The 21,976-nt window shown below is 50.4% G+C and overlaps 1 protein-coding gene across 5 annotated transcripts in view; it reads right to left on the bottom strand.

Annotated features, from left to right (window-relative positions):
* Window positions 1-21,976, bottom strand: part of DYM (dymeclin) — a 237,098-nt gene that overhangs the window by 27,974 nt on the left and 187,148 nt on the right. The gene's annotated exons all lie outside the window — the stretch shown is intronic.

Below are 21,976 nucleotides of genomic sequence, written 5' to 3'. Positions count from 1 at the left end.
CAAAGGCTACACACATCATGGAATGGTTTGCAGATGTGGAAATCAGCAATTCATTGTATCTAGGGAAGCATCATATATGTGTGTGTGTCTCTCTGTGGTTTTCCTCTTTTTTCTCTGCCCCTTGGAAGTATACTCGGAAGGACGAAATGCTTGCATATATGTGTACATTCTGAAGACTGCCAAACCTGTAGGGCTGCCAATCGCGCTTGGCTTGCCAGGAAAAGCTGTGATTTATCCACATGTGCCATTCGTGAGCAAATACTGTTTGCACGTACTTAACACTCAGGAAAGATAGCAAACAAACTCAGCTGTAAGGCACACGATTGCAAATGGCTTCCAGAACTTGTCATCCTGCATTATTACTTTAGGAAGCTTTTTTTTTTTATTCGCGACTGGTAAAAAAGAAGGATCGGTTTATAATTTAGAATGATTTAATTTTACAGGTTTTCTTATACACAAGCTAGGCCCGTACTTTCAAAGATTCAGCAAAGGTACTAGCTAGAGCATTTTTTGCACCAATATTGCAACCTTGCCACCTTTGTAAAACAGACTTAGCAGGCTCGGAATCCAAGGGCTTAAAATAATTTGAACCCGATTTTATTTCCTCTGCCTACCCCAGAGTTGAAAAGAACCATGAGTACTGAATATGCATAACCTAAGATCAAGCTTTCTCCACAATCATGTCCTAACTAGTAGTTGCTCTGCTGGGGCCCTTCATTAGGAGATATTAGCACGGTGTTTCTCAACCTTGGCCACTGGAAGATGTGTGGACTTCACCTCCCAGAATTCCCCAGCCAGCAGGGCTGGCTGAGGAATTCTGGGAGTTGAAGTCCACAAGTCATAAAAGGGCCAAGTTTTGAAGACCCCTGATCTAGATCTAGCATCATTGGAAATTAACCAAAGAGTGAAGCAACTAGGATTAAGGAGAAATTTCCTGACAGTGAGGACAATTAACCAGCAGAACTCCTTGCCTCCAGAAGTGGTGAATGCTCCAACACTGAAAGTTTTTAAAAAGAGACTGGACAGCCATTTGTCTGAAACAGTATAGGGTTTCCTGCCTGAGCAGGGGGTTGGACTAGATGACCTCCAAGGTCCCTTCCTTCTTCTTCTTCTTCTTCTTCTTCTTCTTCTTCTTCTTCTTCTTCTTCTTCTTCTTCTTCTTCTTCTTCTTCTTCTTCTTCTTCTTCTTCTTCTTCTTCTTCTTCTTCTTCTTCTTCTTCTTTTATTTTGTTATTATTATTTTGTTATTGTTGTTGTTATTATATTCATTAAACATGAACCTCAGTCAACTGAAAATTCAAACTGACTGGTGCTGATGGTTGACACGGGCTGCTGCCAGCATCCTAGGTATCAACCAGGTATCTGTTCTGAACCAGCCCTCTTCTCACAACCCCTAATTAAAAGAAGAGTCTGGAAAGCGTCCAAGGCTAAAAGGCTTCTGCCAAGATTTAATTACGCAGTTAACAAAAACACAAGAGCTTGTCTTCTCAAGCGGAAAAGTTGCTTTCAGCAACCAGCCCCTCCCCAAACACTTCTTTTATAGAGAGCTCAGGGCGTGGTCTCCCTGTGCCTCCTCCCGAGGAGTCCCATAGTCTTTCTTTGTTTGTCCCTGCTCGTCTGCCTCCTGCGTCGGGCGTCCTTGAACAGGGCCAGCTGTGGGTCATCATCCTCCGCACTCTCGGGCTCACACAGCTGAGAAGAGGTCCCCGGCTGAGGACTCTGCAAAGCCTCCAAATCATCATCAGCCGGTTCGTTTCCCTCCTCCCCCACATCTGAGTCCTCCGATACATCGGAGCCGGCTGTCGGACCCACAGGCTGGCCCTGAGTCACAACACTATCCCGCACCGCAGGGCCCTTCCCCCGGGTCTGCCGATCCGGATGCGGTCGGGATGGGAACTGTTCGTGAAAAGCAGTCACCAACGCAGGGGCATGAACGGCGGTCGCGTCTTCCCATGTGAAGTCCTCCGGCCCGTACCCTTTCCACTCGATCAGGTACTGGAAGCGACCTTTCAGCCAGCGGGAATCCCTGATGCTGGCGACCTCGTACTCGGGGGTGCTGCCTCCATCACGAGTTCCTGATGGTGGAGGTTCCGCCTGGCGAAGTGGACAGGCCGGTCGTTCGGGGACCAGCAAGGACCGATGGAAGACCGGGTGCACGCGCAGGGAACGTGGCAGAGTTAAACGATAGGCGACCGGGTTGATGACGGCCTCGACTGGGAACGGTCCAAGGTAACGGTGGTCCAGCTTCCTCGCCGGCCGAGTGGATGGCAGGTTCCTGGTGGACAGCCAGACCCGATCCCCCACCGATAGTGGAGGCGTATCCCTTCTCGACCGATCGGCGAACCTCTTGTAGTCGGCCTTGGCCTTCTCCAGCTGCCGTCGCACCAACCGATGGATCGCCTGTAACTCCGCCATGAATTCGTTCGCTGCCGGCTCTGGTGAGTCCACGGGAGAAAGGGGGAAAAACCGGGGGTGATAACCCATGTTGGCCAAGAACGGTGTCATCTGCGTGGAGGTGTGCTGCGAGTTGTTAAAGGCAAACTCGGCTATGGCCAAGTAGTCCACCCAATTGTCCTGCTGCAGGTTAACGTAGCAGCGCAGATACTGCTCTAAAATGCCGATGACCTTCTCGGTACCCCCGTCGGTCTGAGGATGATGCGCGGACGAGAGGCAAACCTTAATGTCCAACGCCCGCATCAACTCCTGCCAGAAGCGGGCTGTAAACTGGGCCCCCCTATCGGAGACGACCCTATCGGGAAGGCCGTGCAGCCGGAACACCTGTTGGATGAACATGCGACTAGTGGCGCGAGCTGACGGTAAGCCGCGACAGGGGATGAAGTGCGCCATCTTGGTCAACATGTCCACCACCACAAACACTGTCGTGAAGCCGGAGGATGGGGGTAGATCCGTCAGAAAGTCCATGGACACAGCCCCCCAGGGTCTCTTGGGCGTTGGCAAAGGCTGCAGTAAACCAGGCGGGGCCCCTGTCGCTGACTTGGCCTGCCTGCATGGGACGCAGGAGGTGACATAAGACTGGACATCGTGTCGGACTCGGGGCCACCAGAAAGTACGGGAGACCAGGTTCAGAGTCTTGAACAGGCCAAAATGCCCCGCAGCCGGGTTATCATGACATTGGCTGAGGACGAGTCCCCTGAGTGGCCCTCCTGGAACATAGAGCCGGTCACGATAATACAGGAGTCCATCCGTGACCGACCAAGGCGAATCTGGCCCCACCTCTTCCTTCCGCTGAGCCACCCACGCCTCCTGCTGCTGCGCCTCCCGGATCCGAGCCCGTATGTCCACCGGCTCCCGCACCGCAGCAAAAGACTCGACGGGGATCACGGTCCTGGGCGGAAGCTTGTCTTCCACTCGGGTGTACTCGGGCTTCCTGGACAGAGCATCCGCTCTCTGGTTGTGCCCGCTTGGTATGTACCGCACCCGGAAGTCAAACCTCGCAAAGAAGAGGGACCACCGGATCTGGCGTTGGTTCAAATTCCGAGCGGTCTGCAGGCTTTCCAGATTCTTGTGGTCCGTCCGGACCTCGATTTGATGCCGCGCCCCCTCCAGATGATGCCTCCAAGCCTCGAACGCCGCCTTGATGGCCAGCAACTCCTTCTCCCAGATGGTATAGTTGCGCTCCGAGGGATTCAATTTCCGAGAGTGATACGCGCAAGGGAAATGGGTACCGTTGGGCGTCGCTGCCTGGAGTAACACGGCCCCAATGGCAATGTCGGAGGCGTCCGCCTCCACGACAAACGGCCGTTGCGGGTCAGGATGCTTCAAGATGGGCTCCTTCATGAAGGCGTCCTTCAAAGCTTGGAACGCCTGTTGTTCGGGGGCGTTCCACTGGAACCGAGTCTTCTTCTGCAGGAGCCGGGTGAGGGGGGCTGTCAAGGCAGCAAAGCCAGGGATGAATGTCCGATAGTAGTTGGCAAATCCAAGAAGTCGCTGAACATCCTTCACGCGACGCGGGGGTTGCCAACTCTGCAACGACTCAACTTTACTTGGATCCATGGCGATGCCCTCAGGAGAAATGCGGTGGCCCAAGAAATCAATGGTCACCTGGTAGAACTGGCACTTCTCCAACTTGGCAAACAGCCGATGTTTCCGGAGGCGCTGCAGGACCTGACGGAGATGCTGATGATGCGCTTCACGCGACGGGGAGTAAATCAGGATGTCGTCCAGGTAAATCACAACAAACTGGTCCAACAGATCCCGAAAGATGTCGTTCATAAAATGCTGAAACACAGCGGGGGCGTTGGTCAGGCCAAACGGCATCACCGTGTACTCGAAATGTCCATAGCGAGTACCAAACGCCGTCTTCCACTCATCACCCGGCCGAACCCTGACGAGGTTGTAAGCTCCACGCAGGTCCAGTTTCGTGAAGATCTTAGCCTCCCGGAGTCGGTCCAAGAGCTCGGGGATGAGGGGCAGCGGGTAGCGGTTACGCACCGTGATGGCATTGAGTTTCCGGTAGTCACAGCAAAGCCGTAACTCGCCCGACTTCTTTTTGACGAAGAGCACGGGCGCAGACACTGGCGAGGACGAGGGCCGGATGAAACCACGAGCCAAGTTCTTTGTCAGGAAGTCCCGCAATGCAGCCAACTCGGGCTCCGACATGGAGTACAAACGCCCCACTGGGAGAGGCGCATCAGGGACTAGGTCAATGGAGCAGTCGTAGGGCCTGTGCGGGGGTAATTGGTCCGCCTCTGACTCGCTGAACACGTCAGCAAAGTCGGACAGTACGGGAGGCAAGGAAACCCCTGAGGAACCCTCCACCTGGCCGGCACAGATATGGCGGGTGTGGTCCACGCACTGCAAACTTGGGAAGGTGACCAAGTTCTGAGACCAATAGATCTGTGGATCATGCGCCCGGAGCCACGCCAGTCCCAAGACCACGGGGAAGTGCAGATCCGAAGTGACGTAAAACTGAATGGCCTCCACATGGGTACTGATGGCCATACACACGGGTTGCGTGGCGGCCGTGATAGGCCCGGACAGGAGCACTCGACCATCGATGGTCTCCACAAGCATGGGCGGATCCACCGGACACTGGGGAACAGCCCATTTGGCCACAAGGGCCGAATCCATAAAGTTAGTGGTAGCCCCAGAGTCAATTAAGGCATGGACCGGAATCCCCTCTGGCTTGCCAGGAAGGATCAGTCGTGCCTCCAAAATCAAATGCCGTGGAGGTTCACAGGCACCGTCGGAACGGCGTCGCTCGGCGTGATCGTTGTGGGTCGCCCGATCTTTCACACCGTCTAGATCGGGCTCGGGCCGTTTCCCGATAGCAAAGCAGGGGACTTTCTCGGGGCAGGCTTGGTCACTGACGCCCGCTGACGCTTCTTCGGGCAAGAAGCAGCCAAATGTCCAGGGTCCCCACAGTAAAAACACAACCCCTCCGATCGTCGTCTGTCCATTTCCGTCACCGATAGACGGGACCTGGCGGCACCCAGCTCCATTGGCTCCTCCCTCTGGACTGGGGGCTCACGCACAACAGGGGCGGCAGGGGTCTGTGGGGTGGCACGGCGACTCTTATGCTGCTGCAGCCGGGCATCGATCCGCAGACAAAGATGGATCAGCCCATTCAGGTCTGAGGGAATGTCCACGCGGGCCAGCTCATCCAACATCTCCTCTGACAAGCCATCCTGAAAGGCATCCACGAGCGCAGCCTCATTCCAGGCGGAATCCTGGCTAAGCAGCCGGAAATCGCTGATATAGGCCTGTAGGGGGCGCAGACCCTGCCTCAAAGCTTTCAGACGTCGGGTGGCGGTCTGCGCCTTAATCGGGTCCTCGTACATGAGGCGCATATGGTCACAAAACCCCCCAAAGTTATCCAACAAAGGGCTAGGCTGTGCCAACAGAGGCGTGCCCCAACGAGCTGCATCTCCCGACAGAAGGCTCAACACGAATCCCACCTTATCTCGGTCAGTGGGGAAATCAGCTGCTCTCACGCTGATATAAAGCTGGCATTGTCCCAGGAAGGCAGGAAACAGTTCTGGTTTACCAGCAAATTTATCCGGCATAGCTATCTGACATTTCCTCCTGGGTGGGGGGGCAGCATGTACCTGAGCCTGCAGTTGTGCCACCTGAGTGGCCAGCAAGGTGAGTTGCTGGTTGAGCTGGGCATTCTCGGCAAGAAGCTGCTCCATCGTAGTATTAAGGGGTGGGTGGCTGAAAGCAAACTGTTCTGAACCAGCCCTCTTCTCACAACCCCTAATTAAAAGAAGAGTCTGGAAAGCGTCCAAGGCTAAAAGGCTTCTGCCAAGATTTAATTACGCAGTTAACAAAAACACAAGAGCTTGTCTTCTCAAGCGGAAAAGTTGCTTTCAGCAACCAGCCCCTCCCCAAACACTTCTTTTATAGAGAGCTCAGGGCGTGGTCTCCCTGTGCCTCCTCCCGAGGAGTCCCATAGTCTTTCTTTGTTTGTCCCTGCTCGTCTGCCTCCTGCGTCGGGCGTCCTTGAACAGGGCCAGCTGTGGGTCATCATCCTCCGCACTCTCGGGCTCACACAGCTGAGAAGAGGTCCCCGGCTGAGGACTCTGCAAAGCCTCCAAATCATCATCAGCCGGTTCGTTTCCCTCCTCCCCCACATCTGAGTCCTCCGATACATCGGAGCCGGCTGTCGGACCCACAGGCTGGCCCTGAGTCACAACAGTATCTCCTTAAAATGTAAGATGTTCCGAGTGGCGCAGTTTTTTGTAGCTTTGCTGGAGTTATTGCAGGAAGCTGCAATTTCTTGATGTGTTTTGCAAAGTTTTGGGACATAGTTCCCAGTGCCCCGATGACAATGGGTATCACTGCTACACATTTCATCCATAATCGCGCAGTTTCGATGGCCAGGTTGCGGTATTACCATTCTCATTCTCAACAAGATCACCTGTTTCACAGGACCACTTGCTTTGGCAGCTGACGCCTGCTGGTTCAGAACAGCCAAAAGATCCCAGGTTTGCTACGAAGACTCTGGTGACACCATCCCGCTCTCAAGGAAGGAAGATCTCCCCTTGCAGCGCCGAAAGAATAATTGCCCCCATCCACACACCCCCCACCCCCTGACTCAAAATGCTCAGGAGCATGAATCCCCCCCCCCGTTTTTTTAAATTTAGAGGTAGAGAACAAATACCCAGGCAAACGTGCTGAATCTCCTTTTTTTTTCTTTTTGCACAAAGGGGGGGGGGCTTCTTGAGGAGGGGAGTTCGGAGCGCAAACCAAGCCAGGGGATCTGCGCCCTTGTAACTTCTGAAGCTGAAAGCAAAGCGGATTTCGTCAGTGAGGTTTGGCAGCCGAAGGCATTCTGTAACCACTTTTCGTTTCCTGATAAATGAACGCTCCGGTGGGAAAAGCCAGGCCGAGGGAGGAGGGTTTCCCCCCCCTTCTTCTTCTTCTTTTTTTGCAATTGTGGAGACACCCCTGGAAGACTCCTTGACAAGCCAAGCGGCACCAAGCGAGGAGGAGGAGGAGGAGGAAGGCCCAGACCCCATTCAGGTGTGTGCTTTCCACACAGGGGACACAGCCGGCTAGAAACCCAGAGGGACCCGGCTCTGCGTCCTGCAGGGCTGGCCTTGAAGAAAGAATGAGCAGCCGGGAGCTTTTAGCTGCGCCTCGTACCGATGCGTTCCCAAAATAGGCCTCATACCAGGGAAATCAATTTTTGAAATGTTACCCATAAATAAATAGATAAAAATCAAAGTTTGGGGAATGAAAGAAACTTTGGGTACATTTTTTTTAAACCCCACCCCCCCAAATGCAGAGGAAGCTTCCAGTTTGAAGGAGCCGATAGCTCGGCTGCATTTCAGGAATCTTAAAAACTCTGTTTTGGAGTCTCACGTGGTAAACCACTAAAACCTCACATTCCAGAAATGACCGGGAGCGCATCAAAAGCCATGGCTCTGTCGGTCGGTGCCCCCTCCCAGAGGAAGGTCCCAAAGGAAGGACACACTCAAGGTGAAAAACGCCGCCACAACTTTGGGTGCTTCAAGGCCTAGGTCCCAAATGAACACATTAAACCAGGGCTTTTCAACCAACGGTACGGGTACCACCTATGGTACATTGGCACCTGGCGGGTGGTAGGCGACCATCCTAGGAAAGGGGTAGCGGGGGAGGGGAATGAGCTGAACCGGTGGCAGCACCGCACAAGCCTGAGCGAGAGACGGCTGGAGCTGCAGGGCTGTCAGGGCTCAGCGGAAGCGCTAGGATCAGCACCAGGATCCAGCTGGAGCTCAGCGCTGATCCCGGCACATCTGCTGAGCCCAGAAGAAGCGCCGATCAGCTGGAATGTTGCAGCATCTCCAGGGTCTTGTGATTTACATTCAGACCCTTGGCAACTGATTCATATTTAAGACGGTCCCAGGGTCATGTGAAGTGACCAAAACCTGCTGCAACCACTCAGCGGTGTGTGTGTGTGTGTGTGTGAATGAAAACCAAACACCCCCCAACCCCCACCCCCACTGCCAATCCTCAACAGAAAAGCTCACAATGAAAACCTCGGACAGGAGGAAAAGCGCCGCCGGGCGGGCAGGCTGGTGTCTTGCTTGGCTGTGGCTCGGGGGGCACTTTTTTCAGTGCCATTGTAACTTTGAACAGTCACTAAGCGAACTGTTGTAAGTCGAGGATTACCTGTACTTCATCACTTTTTTCCTTCTTTTTTTTTGGTCATCAAGTTTTTGATACCTTGCTAGGCGACTGGTGGTCCTCGGATGTCACCATATCCTAAAAGTGGTACAGTGGGTGGAAAAGTTGAAAAGCCCTGCATTAAACTACTCCGCTTGTGACAACAATACCCGATGGGAGCATCGGAAAAGGATGCATGCGACACTAACTCTACGAAAATATGTTTATTTCCCGTCTCACGGCACGTACAGGGGCGGCCTGGGTGGCTCAGGGGTGAAGACGCTGGGCTTGTGGGCTGGAACGCCGGCAGCCCCTGTTTGAGACCTGAGCGCCATGCGAGGGGATGAGCCGCCGTCCCTGGCCTCAGCTCCTGCCCACCCAGCAATTCGAAAGCGTGAGAATGCCAGTAGATAAATAGGTACCACTGTGGTGGGAAGGTAACGGCGCTTTGTGAGGTCAGGCTGGCCACACAACCGCGGAAATGTCTTCAAAGATCACCGGCTGAACCCCCCTTCTAATCAGCCACGGCTAGCGAAGTAGAATCCACGTCGGTTCCTTACTTTACGTGGCCCGTATAACAAGACAGTGCAGGCTGTCCTCAAGTTACAGCCTTCTGTTGCTGAGTACTTTGGTTGTTAACTGAGTTGTGTCCGATTTTATGGCTTTTTGCCACAGTCGTTAAGGGAAATCACTGCAGTCGCTAACTGAACCACACGGTTACTAAGTGAGTCTGGCGTTTCCCATTGAGAAACCTCCAGAGAAGGTCAAAGGTGTTGATCATGTGACCGTGGGATGCTGCCACAATTTTAAATACATGTCAGTTGCCAGAGTTTCCGTTTTGTTCAGACGCTTGGCAACTGGCTCCTATTTATGATGGTCGCAGTGTCTCCTGGAGTCACACGATCCCCTTTTGTGAACTTCTGATAAGCAAAGTCAATGGGGGAAGCCGGATCCACTTAAGAACCGCGTTACTAATTTAACAAGTGCAGTGATTCGCTTAAGAATTCTGGCAGGAAAAGTCATAAAATGGGGCAAAATTTCGGGCTCAATTAGGGTTTTAAGTTGAGGACTACCTGTAGCATGCCACTTAACACCTGTGTGAAGAACCAGGAGACAGGAACTGCCATATTCCAACAATGGTTGGAAGCTGACCAAAGAGAGAAGCGACCTGGAATTAAGAAGAAACTTCCTGACAGGGAGGACAATTAACCAGTGGAACAGCTTGCCACCAGAAATCGTGGGCGCACCATCCCTGGAGGTTTTTAAGAAGAGGCTGGACAGTCACTTGTCTGAGATGATATAGGTTATCCTGCTTGAGCTGGTGGCTGGACTAGATGACCTCCAAGATCCCTTCCAGCTCCATCCCATCCCATTCCATTTCTATTCTATTTCTATTCCATTCTTTTTATATTCCATATTCTATTCTATTCTATTCTATTCCATTCCATTCCATTCCATTCCATTCTATTCTATCCTTATTCCATATTTCTATTCTATTCTATTCTATTCCATTCCACCAGGGCTACCTATAGTTCCTTTGGTTTGTTCTTTGGCTAACTAGTGCTAATTAGGAAGATCTAGGCTAATTAAGGATGCTGATTTGATGTTGAGCCTTTATTATTTATTAAATTGACTGATATTTGTATAGATTTATATTCCTAAAATACAGACTCTACCATCTCATTAACAGCTTTGGCTTTGTAGCCCTAGGAGCATGGCAAAGAGGACAGTTTGATATATCTAGAAATAAAATTATTTTTCTGATTTTAAGGAACAGATCCAGGAAATGAATCTGTTATCTAACTGAAAAGTCTCTGTGATCTGGAAATTAGAAGATGACACTGCAGATTGGCAGAATTGGTCTAGATTTAAGAAAAAATGCAAAGATTGCATTAACTTTATATTATTTATGGTCATTACATGGATTTTTTTCCGTTGCCATGTTTAATTTCTTAATCGCTATAAAATATTTACGATTCCTTTTTTCAGTGTACAGTATAATTATGATAGACCTTTTTTCCTCTGCTGGTGATGGACGTTTTTTGTTTGTCATTTTGGTGCTTCATTATTTCAAAATAAATAAATGTTTTAAAAGGGCAACTCTCTCAGGAATTTTATAAGCAGGAGGATGTCAGCCTTACATCCCCCCCACCCAAAAAAGATGGGTACCCTTCTAGTATTATGTCCAGCGACCGTGGAAAAGAATTATTTTACATAGATTCATCTGGAATCTTTTCCCAAGCTATCTGTGGTAACAACTCTATACGCTGAAGAAACAATATGGCAGGCGTTACCAATGATGCTTTTCCATTTCATTGGAAGAATTTTGCATTTAGAGGCGAGTGTTGGGGGGGAAGAGGTTGCATCCTATTTTATATCCTTAGAAGAGAATATTTATAGCTCAGGGTTGAACTGTGGGGTCCTGGGTGCTCTCTGAGCTGGGTGGTTTGTCTGCAGACGTTTCATTACCAAACTAGGTAACATTATGAGTGCACTGATGACGTTACCTAGTTTGGTAATGAAACGTCTGCAAGAAAACCACCCAGCTCAGAGAGCGCCGAGGACTTATCGGTTTCCATCCATTCTGAGAAATAAACAAACGAACAAAAACAAGATTCTTGTCGATACCTTCCTGGCTAACACAATTATCGAAGCACAAATGGTGTGCAGCTAAAGCCCACATTATCTGATGTGGGGAAAAGCTTGTAGCACAAAGTATTTCTGCCTCTTGGCCGCAATAAATTGAAAATGTGACGAAAAAAATTCTGCAAGATTGTTGTCGGGGATCTCTCTCTTAAAATCCTTCTTACAGCAGACCCACGCATGGGTTTCTCCCAAGCTATAAAGAACCCAATTATTTGCCTTCGTGACTGAGGTGGTACATAAACTGATTAAATATAAATACATTGGATATTTCCTAAAGATCAAACTCCTGTTTCTTGGTAACCATTAGTGGCGGCCTAGCTGCTGCTATGCAGAATGCTAAGCAACTTACTCCTCACATTCTTGGAAGCAGGACAAAAATAAGGTTGTTAAGTTACAAAGAAAAATGCTTTATGGAGGGCTGCCTAAAGCGGAAAAGCTGGGTAATTATGTTCTGTCACAGAACTCTGTGGCTTGCTTACCGTAAAAATTGGATGCTACATGAATGAGCTTTCATGGCAGAAATTCAAGGAATTCTCGTTAATGGCCTTTGCCCATGTTGAAAGGGAAAAGTTGGGTTTACGCTCCTTTTTCAGCAGGGACCAAAGGGGGCCATTGAAGCACTGAGAGGATTTTTTATAGTTTTAAGGCTAAAAGGCAAGGAAAATAAATTCAGTCACCCTTCCTTGCACTAGTCAGCATTTCTGCCTTAATTTTCTTCCTCCTGAGTGGCACATTCCCCTATCGTTGTCTGACGTCTCTTCTCCAAGACATAAATTTCTCCATCTCCATGTCTCAGCTGGGGGATTCTGGGAGTTAAAGTCCACACAGCTTAAAGTTGTTGAGGTGGAGGAATGCGGACGTAGAAAATTTATATATTAGATTTTTATCCCACCTTTATTACATTATAAGTAACTCAAGGGGATGAACATTCCCTACTCCTCCCATTTCCCCCCAACAACAGCCCTGTGAGGTGGGTCGGGTTGAAGTCACCCAGCCAGCTTCCATGCCTACGGTAAGACTAGAACTCCCCGTCTCCTGGTGTTGGCCCAAAGTCACCTAGCTGGATTTCATGCCTAAGGCGGGACTAGAACTCACCGTCTCCTGGTTTCTAGGCTGCCCGCCTCAAACCACGACATCAAACTGGTTTAATTATCATGCTTAATATTTTGATCCAAACAAAATCAGGAATATTGTTTAACCCTAGAACTGATTGGCAGCTGCAATATAAGAGCAAATTTCAGGTGCTTTGAATTCTCAGGTTTAATCACAATTTTTTTAAAAAAATTCCTAGAGCCCATCTGGGGATTTCCCCCTTCTCCAGAGAAGTCTACGGTCACATTTATTGAAATAGGCACGACTAGAGTATTTTGAGGGCCTACTGACACCTGGGGAGAGGTAAGAGGGCGCATCCCGCATTCCAAGCATTAAGAATAATCTATCAATAAGGTCATTTCAACACAGGTGATCTCGCTTTCAGAATCACACAGGGATTGTGGATGCCATGATAAACACCACCGCTGCTACATCAAGCAATCCTTTGACCAATCTTAAATGGAACTAGGACCTTATGTGGAAAAATAACTTTTCTTTCTAGCAGCAAAATAAACCAATCCTTGCAACGAATGAGACTTTAAAAGAACGTTTTTGGGAAACTTTAAACTTCCCTGATATTTTTAAGTCAAGAAGAGATATTTTACTGGGTGTGTCGATGCCACACTCAAGTCTCCAGGAATTCATTTTGTGGATATTTCATATAATCACCTGCCAAAATGCAATTGCTTTAAACTTTTTAGAAGGGTTAGATTTCAGCAATAGGGTGTACTGAGAATTATTGCAGTAATAAGGGGGTCAATGAGCCCAGCCCACGTTCAGTGAAGGAAACCAAATTAAATTATTGATACCCAATGCTTATCTAGGCTCTGCATGAACATATACTAGGAAGATCTAAGAGTTTTGTCTAGAAGCCCACATGAGAGGAATTAAAACCCATCAGATCTGCCTGTCAGCTGCAGCTAAAAAAATAAGAATTTTTTCCCCTCCCACCACCACAAAAAAGAGAGATTATAAGCTACCCAAAGGCAATGTGTAAGCGGAGGGGGGGGAAACCCAACTAGTAGCCCTATTCACATCCTGTCTGGGAATTTAGTCCAGTGTAGACTATCATCCTAGTACAGGTAGTCCTTGATTTACAAACACAATGGAGCCCCAGATTTATGTCGCTAAGCAAGACACTTGTTAATTAAATTTTCACGACTTTTCTTGCCATTCACTTAACGCTTGTTAAGTGCAGTTGATAAGTTAGTAACATGGCTGTTAAATGAAACTAGCCTCCCCCCCCCATTGATTTTGCCCGTCAAAAGGTCACAAAAGCGGATCATGCGACACGGCAACCGTCGTAAATATGAACCAGTTGCCAAACACCCACATTTTGGTCATGTGACCCTGGGGATGCCGCAATAGTCCTAAGTAAAAAAAAATGGTCCTAAGTCCCTGGTTACTCTGAATGGTCTCTAAATGAACCCTTGTAAGCCGAGGGCTATCTGTGTTCACAGACCCAGCAGACCCAGCCCAGATTCCTCTTGAAACCCCCCCCCCAAGAACCAGGCCAGCTGAGGACTCGATTGTTCTGCCTCTCAAATTAATCTTTCTTTCTGCACATTTAAAGCTAAGCTACCTATTCTCCTCAAGCTTATATTTCAAAATTCAAAACTGTGATTTCCCCGTGGAAAAAAAGCCGTATTTTCCCCGCACCAGAGTCCTGTAGCTCCCGTTGCTTGAGGATTGTAAACGCTTTCTGAGAGCCCCACTTATACAGCTGGCAGAGTTATCCAAAGGAATCATACACCCATTCTGTAATATTCATTTGGGGATTAAGAACGCACTAGTTTTACACAGGGCAGAGCGTCCTTTGTTTATTCACCCCCTGGGCTAATTCTGGAGGGGCTTTACCCCTGAAAATTTAGTGCATTTGTAGGCATGTCCTGGGGCCCCCCGAAATGCCAGTATTTTGTACTGCTGGAGGTCAAGAGGGTTTGCGTGCAAATAAAGTGAACGGAGCACAATTCTTCCCTTCCTGTTTGAATTTTAAGGGAGGGATTTCAATGTTCTGCTGACAAACACAGAGCCATTCTGTGCAATGCAGGTGTAGATGATAAAGCAACTTGTGGGTAGCCTGTGGGAAGGCAAAGGAATAATAATTACTTTTTAAAAAAAACCTGGAGCAGCGAACAAATAAAAGTGGAAAACTCAGAAGGAGGAAAGCGTTTGCAAAAGAAACGTTTTCTCTTCAAACAGGAAATTTCTTTCAAGGCCTTTGAATGTGCTGACTGGAAGCCGAACAGCCTCCAAACGCTCGCTGGCCTTCGCAAGGGAAGGTTAGCCCCCTTATTACCCCCAAAGAGGGGGAGAGGGCAGCTATCTGCCTAAGGTCCACACGGAGGCCGAGATCCCAAATCCTCCCTGGACAGATCTTCACCCAAAGGAAGGAAGGAAGGAAGGAAGGAGGGATGAGAAAGAGAGAGTCTATGAACTTTGCAAGTGGGAACCAAGAAAGCGGGGAAGAGAGCCAGCCAGGGTGGCTGGCACTAATTGCCCAGATCTGTTAAGTGCCTCCCTTCTCCTAACCTCCTGCAATAAAACGGGATCCCTGCAAATGTCGGCCTGCTCCATCTCTGAAGGCAGCCGCCTCCAAGCCCAGAGCCAGGCCGCTTAACTCGCTTTATCTCCTCCCACAAGGCGCAGGGAAGCATCCAGGAGCTGGGTATTTCAACACCTGCGGGGGGGGGGGGTTAATCTCCTGGCTCCTGCTGCTATCGTCTCAGGCAGCGCTTAATTGCCCAGTTTGGACTCGTCCTGGAGAGAGAGGTGGCCCACGGCGCTTTAGACGGGCAGCTGATTACCTTGCACTTATCTGGAGCGGCAGTCAGCCAGCCCAAGGGGCTGCCCCCCCTTTCCAGGTCTCAAGACCTTGACTTGCCAAATTGGCATAAACAGAGGCGTAGAATCAAGATCAGGCGAGGTGTAAGTACCGCTTTGTGAAGCCCCAGTGAGGCCACACCTAGAATCCTGCAGCCAGTTTTGGTCACCACATCACAAAAAAGGTGTTGAGAGTTTGGAAAAAGTCCAGAGAAGAGCCACTAAGATGATCCAAGGCCTGGAGACTAAAACGTATGAAGAACGGCTGCGGGACTTGGGTTTGGCTAGTCTAAAGAAAAGAAGAAACGGGGGGGGGGGATGATAACAGTCTTCCAGCATCTGAGGGGCTGCCCCAAAGAAGAGGGGGTCAAACTATTCTCCAGAGCACCAGAAGGCAGGAGAAGAAACCATGGTTGGAAACTTGTAAGCGGACTTGTATGCCCTTAGGGCAGTTCCTGCCTCATGGGCGCGACCTGTCGCCTGTTTCCATACTCCCCTTAATGACGATCCCAAGCTTTGGGATTCCGAGAGGTGGCTGGGCTTAGATAGGGGCCTCGAGTCAAGACATGCTAAGAGGCCCCTGATAAAATTTTTAGCCGGTTATTTTAAGAGGTTAGGGAGGGGGAGGGAGGGGGGGGGAGGGAGGGAATCTTTAACCGGCACTCAGTCTGGTCCTGTTAGAGGTCCTGACGGGACGGGGTCGGGGGAGGTGGCTGCTGGTTCTGGGAATGTGGGGGTGGGGCTTCAAATCCCCACGGCGATAGGGAATGGCAGCAGGTGTTTGCGCGGAGGGCCATATCAACATCTGGGATCGCGCCCCCGCTATCTCCGAGCGGTGGCGCGCTCCGACCCTCCGGTTAGCACCCTCCTACCCGGGGATGAGGGTGATCAGGCCCCTGAGCTCAGGTTGGTCTATTTTAACGCTAGATCCGTAGTTAACAAAGCTCCCCTCATCCGTGATCTGATCGAGGAGGAATGTGCAGATCTGGCGTGCATCACGGAAACTTGGTTGGGTTCGGAGGGAGGGGTGCCTCTCACCGAGTTATGCCCGCCAGGTTTCCGGGTGCTGCACCAGCCACGGGCTCAGGGCAGGGGTGGTGGGGTGGCAGTGGTTATTCGGGAGACTTTGTGTCCCCGGGAGGCCACCATTGTCCAGATGGCCGGGAGTGAATCCCTCCTCTTGAGATGTGGTCCTCGGGTTCAGTTGGGCTTGTTGCTCACATACCTGGCGCCCAGCTGTGTGGCAACAGCCCTGCCTGAGCTGCTCGACACCCTCTCAGGGTTGGCGGTGGAGTTCCCCAGGCTTATAGTCCTGGGTGACTTCAACCTGCCATCACTGGGGGGGTCGTCGGAGTTAGCTCGGGAGTTCATGGCTTCCATGACAGCCATGGGCCTGACCCAGGTTATTGAGGGCCCTACTCACGAGGGGGATCATACTCTCGACCTGGTGTTCCTGTCTGGACAGTGGTTGGATGATCTGGGAGGGGGTTCTCCGTCTATCACCCCTCTGTCATGGTCAGATCATTACCTCCTGAGGCTGGTTTTCCGTCATGCCATCCCCCGCCGCTGGGCGGCGGAACCGACCAGGTGGTTCCGCCCCAGGCGCCTAATGGACCCGGACCGGTTCCAGAGGGCGCTTGGGCCGATACCTATCACCCTTACCCACAGCCCAGTCGAGGCTCTGGTGGAGGCCTGGGAAACGGCTGCCACCAGGGCACTCGACTGTGTTGTACCCATGCGACCTCTGACTCGGCGCAGATCCCGTTGGGCTCCATGGTTCTCGGTGGAGCTCCGGGAGATGAAGCGTCGGAGACGAGGTCTAGAGAGCAGTTGGAGATCCAGCCGATCCGAATCCGACCGATTGCAGTTAAGAACCTTTATAAGGTCTTATCTTGCGGCGATAAGGACGGCGAAGTCTAACTACTTTGCCGCCCTTGTCGCGTCCGCAGATAATCGCCCGGCCGCCCTGTTTAGGGTGACTCGCTCCCTCCTTAACCAGGAGGTGAGGGAGGATCCCTTGCAGGGACGAGCCGAGGAGTTCAGTCATCATCTGACGGACAAAATCGCTCGGATCCGGACCGGCTTGGACTCTGACTGGGCAGAGTCTGATGTGGAGGAATCAGGCGGTCTTGAGCATGTTATCTGGACTGAGTTCGACCCTGTTTCCCCTGATGATGTGGACAGGATCATGGGGAGACTGAGCTCCACCACCTGTTTGTTGGATCCGTGCCCCTCCTGGCTAGCTTATGCGGCTCGGGAGGGAACACGAGGCTGGTTCCATGCAGTAATAACTGCTTCTTTGAAGGAGGGTGTCTTCCCTGCCGCCTTGAAGGAGGCGGTGGTGAGACCCCTCCTCAAGAAGCCTGCTTTGGACCCGGCTGTTTTAAACAACTATCGTCCAGTCTCCAACCTTCGCTTTTTGGCGAAGGTTGTTGAGAGTGTGGTGGCGCATCAGCTCCCTCTGTTCCTGGAGGAAACTGATTATCTGGACCCGTACCAATCGGGCTTCAGGCCCGGACACAGCACGGAGACGGCATTGGTCGCGCTGGTGAATGATCTCTGGAGGGCTAGGGACAGGGGTTGCTCCTCTGTCCTGGTCCTATTAGATCTCTCAGCGGCTTTCGATACCATCGACCATGGTATCCTGCTGCGGCGTCTCAGGGGGTTGGGAGTGGGAGGCACCGTGTTACGGTGGTTCTCCTCCTACCTCCAGGGCCGCTCGCAGTCGGTGTTGACAGGAGGGCAGAGATCTGCCCCGAGGCCTCTCATTTGTGGAGTCCCTCAGGGGTCGGTTCTCTCGCCTCTCCTGTTCAACATCTATATGAAGCCGCTGGGCGAGATCATTCGTGGTTTTGGGGTGGGGTATCACCAGTACGCTGATGATACCCAACTTTTTCTCTCCACCCCGAACCAACCCAGTGATGCCCTCTCCGTGATGTCCCGGTGCCTGGAGGCGGTTCAGGTCTGGATGGGGAGAAACAGGCTTCGTCTCAATCCCGCCAAGACTGAGTGGCTGTGCATATCGGCGTCTCGGGTTAACCAAGTTATTCCACCTCTAATGATGGGGGGTGAGGTGTTACCCCCCGTTGATAGGGCTCGCAACTTGGGCGTCCTCCTGGATTCACGGCTCAATTTTGAAGATCACATAGGAGCCGTGACCAGGGGGGCTTTTGCACAGGTTCGCCTGGTGCGCCAGTTGCGTCCCTATCTGGACCGAGACGCCCTACGCACAGTCACTCATGCGCTTGTGACCTCCCGTTTGGACTACTGTAACGCTCTCTACATGGGGCTGCCCTTGAAGACCACTCGGAGGCTTCAACTGGTGCAGAATGCGGCCGCGCGAGTTGTAATGGGGGTTTCCCGATACTCCCATGTAACACCTCTACTCCGCGAGCTGCATTGGCTTCCGGTTGCCCTCCGGGTGAAATTCAAGGTGCTGGTTATTACCTATAAAGCCCTACATGGCCTGGGTCCGGGGTATCTGAGGGAACACCTGCTGCCGGCTTCAAACGCCCTTCGCCCAGTGCGCTCCCACAGGGAGGGTCTGCTCAGGGTTCCGCCGGTGAGAGATTGCCGGCGGGTGACACCCAGGGATAGGGCCTTCTCAGTGGGAGCGCCTGCCCTCTGGAACCAGCTGCCGGTGGAGCTGAGAACTGCCCCCGACCTCCGATCATTCCGCCGGGGCCTGAAGACCTGGCTCTTTGAGCTCTCGGGCCCAGGCTGAGGAGAATTTTTAATTGGGGTTTTAATCGCGTACAGGGTCAATTTAATATTTTTTAATATGGTTTTAACTTTTGTATGTTGGATTTTTTTTAATTCCCTGTAAACCGCCCTGAGTCCTCAGGGAAAGGGCGGTATACAAATGCAACTAAATAAATAAATAAATAAATAAACTGACCAGAGAGAGAAGCAACCTGGAATTAAGGAGAAACTTCCTGACAGTGAGGACGATCAACCAGTGGAACAGAAGTTGCCTCCAGAAATCATGGGCTCTCCATCCCTGGAGGTTTTTAAGAAGAGACTGGACAGTCAATTGTCTGAGATGGTATCGGTCAGGGGCAGGCAACCTCAGCTCTTTTATGACTCATGGACTTCAACTCCCAGAATTCCTGAGTCAGCATAGCTGGGAGTTGAAGTCCATGAGTCTCATAAAAGAGCCGAGGTTGCCTACCCCTGGTATAGGTCCTCCTGCCTGAGCAGGGGGCTGGACTAGAAGACCTCCAAGGTCCCTTCCAGCTCTATTCTATTCTATTCTATTCTATTCTATTCTATTCTATTCTATTCTATTCTATTCTATTCTATTCTATTCTATTCTATTCTATTCTTCTATTCTATTCTATTCTATTCTATTCTATTCTATTGCATTTTGCTCTTTGCAACTCTCAACGACAAGCAGTCCTCACGACCACCATGAGATGAGATGAGGTGGGATGATAAATAAGATAAGACAGGATAGGATAGGATAAGACAAGACAAGATGGGATGAGGTGAGGTGAGGTAAGATAACCTTTATTGTTATTTTTTACTGTGGGCACAACACACATCAAAAGTGAAATTTAGTTGCCCGCTCTCAAAGTGAACCCATACACGACACACACCTAAACCTACTACATACAGCACATGTGCAGGCCCACACCCCTGCATATGCATAACATATAAATAATTAAATTAAACACTTTCCATCGTGCTAGCTTAACGGCTGAGTGATCCGCTTAACGTCTGTGGCGAGAAAGGTCTTAAAATGCGGCAAAGCTCGCTTAACAAACGTCTCGCTTAGCAAGAGAAATTTTGGGCTCCATTGTGGCCGTAAGCCGAGGACCGCCTGTAGGTGCTCAGGCATATCGGAGCTTAAAGGTCGGTGGTGGGGGTGGGTGGGTGGCCTGATCTTCCGAAAGGGCAGCATGGGAGTTTTGCGGGATCAAAATTGCAGCAGTTCCCCTCTCGCCATAAACAACTGAGCTGGAACATGCAACAAGACGTCAGGAAATCACACACCACACAACATGTTTAGTGGGAGAGCAAGCGGAGAATCAGACATTCAAGCATCCTTAGTTACATCTGCAGCGTATAAACATTCTCTTCTCGGTTATCCAAACAAACGTAAGTCCTGGTTATCTCCGCTCGCAGGGTGTTCCCGTGGGTGATGTTACTCTAAACAGCACGCCCGCTTGTCTGAATCGCCCGCATCCCCCAAAGGGCAATTACTGATTCCAAGATGTTGTTTTGGGGTGTACAAACAGTCCTCAACTTACAATGGTACGCTGAGTGACCGTTTGAACTTACAGTGGCAATGGGAAAAACTGGCTTAGGAGCCTTTTTCACACTGACGACCGTTGCAGCATCTCCGTAGGTCACGTGATCAAAATCTGGACGCTCGGAAACTGGCCTGTACTTACGACGGCTGCTGTGTTCCGAGGATCACAACTTTCTGACAAGCAAAATCAGCGGGGGAAGGCGGGTTCACTTTATGGCCGTGTTACTAACTTAACCACCGCAGCGATTCGCTTAATCACGGTGGCAAGAAAAGTTGCAAAATGGGACAAAACTCATTTAACAACGGTCTCGCTTAGCAACAGAAATGTTGAGCTCCGTGGTGGTGGTTATTGCGGTCGATCTGATGAGGGTAGGCAGAGAGTTCTAACTTGGTGTGTCCGAACCTTAACGGGGCGGCCCCCTCTCTCGTAAGAAGCAGGTGCCTACCTTGCAAGATGGGTTTTTGATCCAGCCCTTCATTTGGATTCATTTCCAATCCCCCTTTTATGAGCCTTATAGCCGGTGTGAGGAGTTTTACGTCAAAATATATTTTACCCTTTATGTTGTCTCCACCTTCCCTTAAAATATTAACAGAATCCACAACGGTCAGAGAAACAAGTGTCTCCACTGGATAACTGACAGTCAAGCTGAAACTAAATTAATCAAGTTAAAAACAGCAGACAGGGGGAAATCCCTCTCTTAAACTTCTTCAAAACCCCAAATAAGTTACCCAGACCTAATCCACATATCAAAGGATAAGGTCTGCAAACACAGAGTTAATTAAATTAGGTCTCTCAGAGGAACTGCATGTTCACAAGAATAAACATACCTACACACACGCACACGCAGACCCCTCAAGTGTTACCCTAGAATCAGCATGTAGACACTTCAAGCTCCTCCTATGAAAATCTGCTGCTGGACCCCATTTCTCTCCAGCCTGCCCCTAAAGGCAAACTCTTTTGCTTTTAGGAACAAATATCTCATCTTTTCTCACAACCGTCTGGATCTCATTTTCATCTTTTCTGGAGTTCGGAATCCCAAATTATCCCTCTGACACCAGGAACGATCCTACTCTACTCCTTCTCAATAAACGGCAATGACTGCCTATTTCAGCCCAATTCTGGAGCCACGGCAGCTGTTAAAAGGTGCACTACTATGGGCAGACTCTGCCCACAGCCAGGAGTTCGATCCTAGCCAGTTCAAGGTTGACTCAAGTCTTCCATCTTTCCGAGGTCGATAAAATGAGGATGCACATTGTTGCCGGGGCGGGGTGGGGGGGCCTTAACAGGCCAACACTATAAACCACTCAGAAGGGGCTGTAAAGCAGTTTTGGGGGGGGGGGTTATATAAGTCTAAGTACTATTGCTAATTCAAGGCACTAGGCTTAATTTACAGAGCTCTAAATAGCTGGAGACCCTCTCTCTATGTCAGGGGTCTTTATTCCCACTATATACCCGTGTTTTCCCAAAATTAAGACCCGGCCTTATATTAATTTTTGCTCTAAAAGACCCCTTAGGGCAGGGGTCTTCAAACTTGGCCCTTTTATGACTTG

This window comes from Vipera berus (genome assembly GCF_964194415.1).
Source record: "Vipera berus genome assembly, chromosome: 2".
Classification (NCBI taxonomy): domain Eukaryota; kingdom Metazoa; phylum Chordata; class Lepidosauria; order Squamata; family Viperidae; genus Vipera; species Vipera berus.
Note: the sequence above shows the minus strand (reverse complement) of the source record. Positions and strands in the feature narration are given on the sequence as shown.